We start from the raw sequence: 9,673 nt of genomic DNA, 5'->3' as shown, positions 1-9,673 counted from the left end.
GAAACTATGACTCCCTCAAATCAGGAATGGTTCTTAGATTGAAGCGGTAAAGTCCTAGCATTGAGAGTCAGAAAACTTGAGTTACCATGGGCTCTTTGAGCCTCAATCTCTCCATTTGTAAAGTGGGTGTACTTTAATTTGTACTACTGACTTCACAGGCTTGTCAAGAGGCTTCTTGAACCTTAAAGTGTTATATAAATGTAAGATATTATTATAAAGGTAGCAATCAATAACTAAACATTCATTAAGTACCTACTATGTGCCAGTCACTGTGCTAAGCACTGGATATATCTATCCTTTTGTATTATAGTTTTTTGTACATATTATATTCCCTGACCCAGCTATAAATTCCACAAAGGCAGGAAGCACATTTTATACAAATGTTGTATCTCTGCCACAGCCTATTACAGTGCTCTGCATATCCACAAGGTGCTTAGTAAATATTTACTGAAGTTAATGATTGCTGTAATGTGCATGATAGTATCTGTACTATGAGTAGAGATGCTAGGACATTTAGAACTGGATTTCCAGGAGACATCTTAAACTCAACATATCAAAAACTGAATGTATTATCTTTTCTGTAACTGTACCCCCCACCCCCTTCCAAGCTTTCCCATTACTGTGAAGGGTATCATCATCCTCCCAGTCCCTAAGCTCACAACCTGGTTGTCATCCTCACTACCCATATTCAATCTGTTGCCAAGGTTTATTGATTTTACCTTTGCCACATCTCTCAAATATGTTGCCTTCTTTCCTCTGATATTTCCACCACTGTGATACAGGATGTGCAAACTATGGAAAGAATCTGCTGGTGGGTCTCCCTGCCACAAGTCTGCCCACCTACTCCAATTCATCCTCCATTCAGCCACTAAAGTTATTTTCCTAAAACACTAGTCTGACAGTGTCACTCCTCACCCCCTCATACCCAATAAACTTACTTCAGTGGTTCCATACCACTTCTGGGTTCAAGTATAAAATCCATTATTTGAAGTTCAGAGTACTTCATCACCTAGCCCTTCCCTCCTACTTTTCCACTCTTCTTACCCCTTACTCCCTGCCATGTACTCTTCAATCTAGTAACACTGTCCTCCTTGCTGTTCCATGAAGAAGACAGCTAATCTTTTGGCTCTGGGCACCTTTTCTGGATATTCCTCATTCCTGGAATGCTTTCCCTACTCATCTTTTGCCACATGGCTTTCCTGGCTCCTTCAAGTCCAAGCTAAAATCCTACCTTCCACAGGAAGCTTTTCCCAACCTCTCATAATTCTAGTGCTATCCTTCTATGAATTATTTCCTATTTATCCTGTGTATAACTTGTTTGTATATATTTATTTGCTTGTTGTCTCTCCCATTAAGCTTCTTAAGGACAGAGACCATCTTTTGCCTCTTTTTGTGTCCCCAGAGCATAGCACAGTGCTTATCATATAGCAGATACCTAATAAATGCGTATTGACTGACTGACTGAAATATATATGGAAGTAACCTTAGAAGTCATCTAATCTAACCTCATCATTAAAGCCTAGGGATGTGGAGTGATTAGCCCAAGGTCACCCAGAAGTTGAAATGGGATTTTAATCCAATTCTGACTCCAGAGTCAGTGGTCTTTTCAGTATAATAAGATCAAACAATGATATAGACAATCATACTGCCCCTTATACTTTACTGTACTTAATCCATGATTAACAATATCACCTGGAAGAATGAAATGAGTACATTTAGCACATGACAGCATTTAAAAAGGCAAAGGAATAGTTCCAGACTTACTAACAATTTAATGGCAAATATAAGTGGGAAATGAAGGCTAATGCCAGTGAAAGGGAGGAGATGCCAAAAGAAATCTGAAGGACAGCCAGAGAAATAAATCTGCAGGGTGGGGATGAATTGCGATGGCAACAAAATATTTCTTTTTAAAATAGCAAACCATAAGCCTAATAAAACCATGGCTTTCAAACTTAAGGATGCAGAATATTCCTCGTATAGTGAGTTGCTGTGATTTATTGCAGCTACAAAAAGATTCTTGAACGTGTATATTTAACTCTGAACTTTTTGTCCTGAGGAAATAGCATAGTACAGTGTAGTGGAAGGAACTTTACACTCAGATTCTGAAATCCTTGGTTTTAATGATACTTATCAGGTGATCTCTCTCTACGCCTCTCTTTCCTCACCTGTAAAATAGGTATGTGATTTGGGGAGGAGCAGAGGGGAATCATATCGCTCTGCCTACTTTGCTAGGTTAGTTTTAGATCACATGAGATAACCTATGTGCAAGTACATTATAACAATGAAGTGTTACACAAACATAAGGAATTGCAGATATATCACACCTAATATTATAATCAGTTTCCCTTCATTATGACCATAAATGAAACATTATGAGAGGAAATTAGTTTCATAAGTAGTGTTATAGGGTAGCTAGGTGGTACAGTGGAAAGAGCACTGGACTTCGAACCAGAAAGACTCATCTTTGTGAATTCAAATCATACCTAGATATTTAGTAGCTGTGTGACCCTGGGCAAGTCACTTAACTCATTTGTCTCAGTTTCCTCATGTATAAAATGAGCTGGAGAAGGAAATGGCAAACCATTCCAGTATCTTTGCCAAGAAAATCCCAAATGGGGTCATAGAGAGTTGGACAGGACTGAAAAACAACTTAACAGCAGCATTATAAAGAGGAAATGCATTCCTGGGCTCAGAGATTCTACAGGGAGGTGGGCTCCTGGCAGTGGTAGGCAGGGAAGTTGTGGGCAGATGACATAGGGAGTGCATAGGATGGTATGTTAGGATCATTGAGGAAAATCATTGGTAAGGTCACCATTTTGGGGGTGCTTGTTGAATCATGGTTATCATTAATATTATTGATACAATGAAGATAATAATAATGGAAGGAACCATTCAAATGGACAATAGAAAATGATGGTTAAACCATTGCTACCCTGTTGTATAAATTGGTTTTTACCTTTTCATTCAAAGACCATTCTGTCTGAGTAATGATGAGCAAATATCATGAGACAGCTTAGAAGTGAGAAACTCCTGAGTAAAAAGAAAACTTGGGTAGCTGGAGTTGCAAGAGGGTAGTTGGAATGCAATTAATTAAGTGTAATAAGCAATTTAGGACAGCTAGATGGTACAGTGGATAAAGTACTGAGCCTGGAGTCAGGAAGACCTGAGTTCAAATCTAGCCTCAGACACTTACCAGCTGTATGACCCTGGGCAAGTCACTTAACTGTTTGCCTCAGTTTCCTCATCTGTAAAATGACCTAGAGAAGGAAATGGCAAACCACTACTGTATCTTTGCCAAGAAAACCCCAAATGGGGTCACAAAGAGTTGGACAAGCCTAAAATGACTGAAGAGCAACAATAAGCAATTGTAAGGAGTAATTTAAATAAATGGATGAAAAAAAGACAAAGGGTTAGAGCAAGCTAGGCTTGGACAGGTCCTGCACTCATTTATTTTTCTGGAGATGTGAGGAGAGCTCAAGGAAAACCCTCAGTTTGTTTGGTGGATATCCTGAGGCCAACTTCGAAAAATACACGTATAAGAGCTGCACAGAATAGGCTGTGATCTGAATAATTGAAGGGAATACTGATGAGATTAGAGACACATTTCAATATTTGAGTAAGCAATTGCAATTGATGAGATTATAGAGGTAGAGCCAGAAGATACCTTAAAGGTTATCTAGGCCACCCCATTCCTGTTTTATAGATGAGAAAACTGATACTAAGACAAATGACATGGCTTGCCCAAGGTCCCACAGACTAGAGGATGAGGAAGAGGAGGGATCCTTCCCAGATCCTCAGATTTGAAATCTAACATTCTTTCCACTGCAATACCTTTCAATTTTTCAGTTAAAACACATACACATACACACACAGACACACACACAGACACACACACACACACACACACACACACACACACACACTTCAAAAGCCCTACTACTGCTTGGGAAATAATTGGAAATCGAGGGGATGCATATCAATTGGGGAATGGCTGAAGAAGGTGTGTTATTTCATTGTGATAGAATACTATTTTGCTATAAGAAATGACAAGTTGGATGGTTTCAGAGAAACTTAGGAAGACTTATATGAACTGATGCAAAGTAAAGTGAATAATCAAGAGAACACTGTACACTGTAACAGCAATATTGTACAATGATCAACTGTGAATGATGGCTATTCTTAGCAATAAAGTGATCTAAGACAATTCCATTTATGAATAAAAATGCTATCCACATCCAGAGAAAGAACTGATGGAGTCTGAATGCAGATCAAAGAATACTATTGTTAACTTTCTTCATTTTATGGAAGGTTGTTTATTTATTTACTTTTGGTCTGCGTTTTCTTTCACAACATTAGTAATATGTAAATATGTTTTTCATGTTTACACACATATAAGTTATAGCAAATTGTTTACTGTCTCAGGGAGAGGAAAGGGTAGGAAGGGAGGGAGAGAATTTGGAACTCAAAATTTTAAAAACGAATGCTAAAAATCATTTTACATGTAATTGAGAAAAAATAAAATATTATTTAAAACAAAAAAGGCACTACCACCAACCTGGGAACCATAAACTCTTAGAGGGCAGACCAGATGGCCAAAAATTAAGGTATCTTAATATGGATTTAGTTAAGGGGAGATTGAGTGGGTAAAACTGTATCTGTTTAACTTCCTCTGCAATAATTTAAGGATCCTAAAAACCTTACTCAAGAAGCTTGTCTGGGTTTTTGTTTTAAGCTAAGTTTGCAGAGGTTGAAATTGTTAATTCGGAAACAATTAGTTTTTTATTTTGAGTTATGACCTAACTAGTATGCGGCATGTAAAAAGAGGATAGACACTCTTTAAAGTGTCATCTTTTGAATTTTAACTTTGTTGGGGCCTTTTAAACGAGGCAAACCAATTATACGTTACTGTATGTTTACCAGAAGAGATTTCCTTCCTGATTCCCTTCCCTGTTCTCCCTTGAGGTAACCCTGTATCCTGGAGTATGTAAGTTAATTACACTTAACATTCATACTTTACATCGCTGTAAGTATTATTATTAATGATCGTAAAATTATCTGTCTCCTTTTAACAACCATTAACAAGATTATGGAATGCTCTGTAACTATTTCAGAGAAGATTACATGTATTCTGTTGTGACTGATTAAGAACTACAAACTGCTGACTTGTCCAGATTGCTGAGGAGAGATGAGGAGAGAAGTGAGGGAGGAAAGAAGAGCTTGCTTGTAACTGATTTGTGTTGAAGTCATGAGCCGCAATTTGAACTAGGGTAGTCTGATCTCCTTTGGATGGTAATTAAGCTCAAGCAAATCAAGGTGGTTAGTAAAGTCACTTCTCACATAGATGAGAAAACTAAGGCAGGCAGAAGTAAAGTGACTTGCTCAGGGCCATATAACTAGTGAGTACCTAAGGCCTGATTTGAACTCTGGTCTTCCAGACTCCAGGATCAGTCCTTTATGTACTTCTACATTTTGCTTCCCCTCATCTATGGAAAGTGATTTGCGAACTTAAAAATTCTATGTAAATGATAGCTATTGTTATTATAATCCATGACATAGAGTAGCCAGAAGAAAAATTGAAGGATATGAATCCACAATTAGAAAAGGGGGAAAAAAAGATACCTCTGTAAGAATTAGACATTTAAACTAAAGTGACTATACAAAATTAAGGATTTCATTTAAAAATGAATATTGAACAAGTAAAAATTGAACAGCCACCCCAAAGTATACATGGATGTAAACAGAAGATGGTTACAGATGTACCCAATTGGCAACAGTTTGGGTTAGGTGGAATACCTGGTCATTTGCAGGTTCGAGTGCAAAGTCCTGGGCCAAGAGACGTATGGGGAACTAGCACCTCTAGCAGGTTGTGCCAAAATTCACAAAGCTAACAGTGTTAGCCCAGAGGATGAATAAGAAACAAGAAATACATGTAATGAAGCAGCCTTACTGCATAAAAAAATAACTGCCAATAACATTCATTTAAGGAAGATATAGAGAGAAATGCGAAGAAACTGGTTTCCTTTGGAAAAGCACTTCGGGAAGTTTTTACATATTTGTCATCAAATTTCTCCAGATTTACCACAGTGAAGCACCCCTATTTTTATTTTACAAACCAGTCAGTGTTATTTTTTCTCCTTTGGTCTGTGTGATAAGTACACTCAAAGGAAGCGTGAGAGGAAAGTATATTATGGTGTAATGGAAAGAATGCTCGACTTCGAGTCAGGAAAGACCCGGATCTAAATCCTTCATCCTTTATTTCCTAGTTGTGTGACTTAACCTAAGTCTTGGTTTTGTCCTCTGTAAATTGGGGAAAATAAGAGCACTTACCTCACATGGTTGTTGTGAGGGTTAAATAAATACTACCATCAAAACAATTTGCAAATATCTTTAAAAATTAAGGGTTTTTTTTAATTAGCAATTATTTTTATACTCCTACCTCCTTCCCCTCACTTAGAGAAAAAAAAAAGAAAAACATAATTCTTTTAACAAATATGCGTAGTCAAGAACCCTTCCCCTCAACAGCCTTCGAAATTGCTCTTGTCAAAACTGCCTGTCTCACTCTGCATATTTAGTCTACCACTTTTCTGTCTAGTGATGTGTAGTATTCATCATCATCAGTCCTATGGAATCATGAATGATCATTGTGTTGATCAGGTTGTTAAATCTTCAATATTGTTATTCATTCATTCATTTATCTATTTATTTATTAGTTTATCTATTTATTACAATGTTGTTGCTATAGCATACATTACTTTCCTGGTGCTGTTCAATTTACTCTGCATCAATTCATAAAATTCTCCCTAGGTTTCTCTGATATCATTCCTTTTATCATTTCTTACAACATAACAGTATTCAGTTATATTTATATCCAATAGTGTTTTTCAGCCTTTCTCTAGGTGATAGACATCTCTTCAGTATTGTATTCCTTGACATCGTAATAAACCAGCTATCGATATGTTTGCACATATAGGATATTGTCCTCAATATTTAGTATTTTTGAGGCATAATCTTAGTAGTGGGATTGTTGGTTGAAAGGGTTATGTGCAATTAAGTAACTTTTGAAGCTATTTCCAAATTGTTTTCCAGAACAGTTGTACCAGTCGAGAACTTACCCAAAAGTGAACTTGTTTTCCCACAGTCTTTCTAATGTCATTTTCCTTTTTTTTTTGTCAGCTTTGTCAACCTGGTGGGTTTCAGATGTGATCTCTTTAAATTAAATTTCTCTAATTTAATTATTTAGAGCACTTCTTTTTTCCATATATATAATACACAAACATACATGTGTCTTATAGATATCTCTGATTTCTTCCCTTGTGAATTGCCTAGTGATATTCTTTGATTATTCATCATTTAGGGGCAATATAATTTGCAAATACTAAAGAATTGTCTCCATAGAGGTGTACATGCATGGCCCACAACTCCCAAGTATAGTCTGAACCAGCTTAAAAAGTAACTGGGGAAATATTTGACAAAATAAAAATGTAATAAAACATAGATAATTTTAATATGTGGTTTTCTAAATCAATATGTGGTCTGCAGGGATCCTTGTACAGTTTAGTGGCCCCTGTTTCTATTTGTATTTGATAACACTGATCTACAGTACCAAATTTCCTAAAGAATGTGATGTAGAGCTGAAAAATAATACAAAATTTCAATCAAAAAGTCAAGAATCTCAAAGATAATAATGAAAAAAATTCATTAATACCAGATCTCAAACCATATTATAAAGCAGTAATCATTAAAATGATTTAGTCCTGGTTAAAAAACAAAAAGTTGTTCAGCTGAACAGATTAGGTGCACAGAATACAGAAACAAACAGACATAGTAGCACAGTGTTCTATAAACCCAAAGCTTATAGTTACTGGGGAAAGGTATTATTATTTGACAAAGACTGCAGGGAAAATTGTATAGCAGTCTGGCAGAAATTAAGTTTAGACCAACATTTCACACCATAGAATAGGATAAACTCTAAATGGATACATGACTTAGATATAAAAGGTCACATAATAATTTGGTAGAACAAGGAAGAAATTATCTTTCAGATCTATGGATAGGGAAGAGTTCATGATTAAATAATAGAAGGGGAGGATCACACAAGATAAAATGGACAATTTTGGTTATTTAAATTAAAATTTATGCACAAAGAAATCTAATGTACTAAAAACTAGAAGGGAAGCAGGTAATTGTGTGTGTGTGTGTTGGGGGGGGGGGTGAATCCTGCACATGCATTTTACTTTCTCCAGTTCCTGGAATAATTTCAGTTCTAAACTAGTTTGATATTTTATAGATGACCAAGTTTCCCTAGCCTATTTAAATACTCTTCTTGTGCAAAATCAATTCTGTTTCAAGAACTTTCTCACTTAGTCTAAAACCTATAATTGAAGTTATTAATTATTTTTACTTGGTTGGAGTATTAGGGCATTCTACCACTTACTTTAAGTGGGATGGGGTGATTTGATTGAACAAATCAATTGATCTCCATCTTTACTTTTACAATGACTCCAAGAATATAAATGAATGATCATTCTTATCAAAAAATCCAATAAAGGTCCCAGAGACTATGCAATGAAATACATCCCTCCCATTCACAGAAAAGAGAATGAAGATTACTAGGATATAACGTTATATACATTATCAAATGTGATCATCACGTTTAGTGTTTTTGCTAAACTGTTTTCTATTAAATTTTGGGGAGTAGTGACTTTAACTGTGATCTAACAACAAAAGCACCAATAAAATTTATTTTAAAATAAGCTATTTGTTTAAGTCTAATAAAAAGGTCTAATAAAAAAAGGAGAGAGAAACAATTACCTATCAACCTAGATTGATATAGAGATAAGTAATTACCTATCTGCCAAGATAGACAGTTAGTAGCTACAATGTAGAAAAGACTAGCTATTGAGAATTCCAAAATTTAGGAAACTGATAACAAGACTAACTCAAGAGGCATGGCATAGTAGTGATAGAGAGCTTTCTATTTTCTCTCTCTCTTTGAAAAAAAAAAAGATCAGCTAACAATGTCTCCCTCCTTCCTTCTTTTGTTCCATCGCTCCTCTGTTTCCTCTGTTCCTTTGTTTCCTTCCTTTCCTTCCTTTCTTCCTTCTTTCTCTCTTTCCTTCGTTCCTTCTTTCCTTCCTTCCTCCATGATAATTTGATCATTCAAAGGTGGAGGAATCAACAAGAGTAAATGTTATTCTGGATATTATTCTCACTAACAGGAAGAGAGGGGAATAGAAATCATGGGGGCCTTGGGGATATGGACCTTTTAGGGTCTGTCATAAAAAGATTCTAAAGACACAAAGGAAAACAATTCTAATGAGGAGAAAAATGGGATTTGTCTGAAGAGTCAAATGTAGAGGCACAGAAAACTTACCAACTGACAGATTTTAAAAAGATATGTACCGAAGATAGAAGCAAGAGAAGGAAGAAAATGACTACTCAAGTATGTTAGGGTCTAGAAAATTAGTATTAGAACTGGTGCTAAAAGTTAAAATGAACAATGTAAAAGTTAGGAAAAAAGGACAACAAAGGTGATCTTAAAAAAAAACCCAACTGTATTGCAACAAATAGGAGGATCAAAGAACTATAGCAGCTTAGGGTGCATGGGACAAAGTTAATTGACCATAGAGATAAAGCAGAGCTGCTCAATTCTTTTACTTGTAGTCCCTTTTAG

The sequence above is a fragment of the Vombatus ursinus genome, unplaced genomic scaffold, assembly GCF_900497805.2.
Source record: "Vombatus ursinus unplaced genomic scaffold, bare-nosed wombat genome assembly UNPS02011591.1, whole genome shotgun sequence".
Taxonomy (NCBI): Eukaryota; Metazoa; Chordata; class Mammalia; order Diprotodontia; family Vombatidae; genus Vombatus; species Vombatus ursinus.
This window is presented reverse-complemented; position numbering follows the sequence as displayed.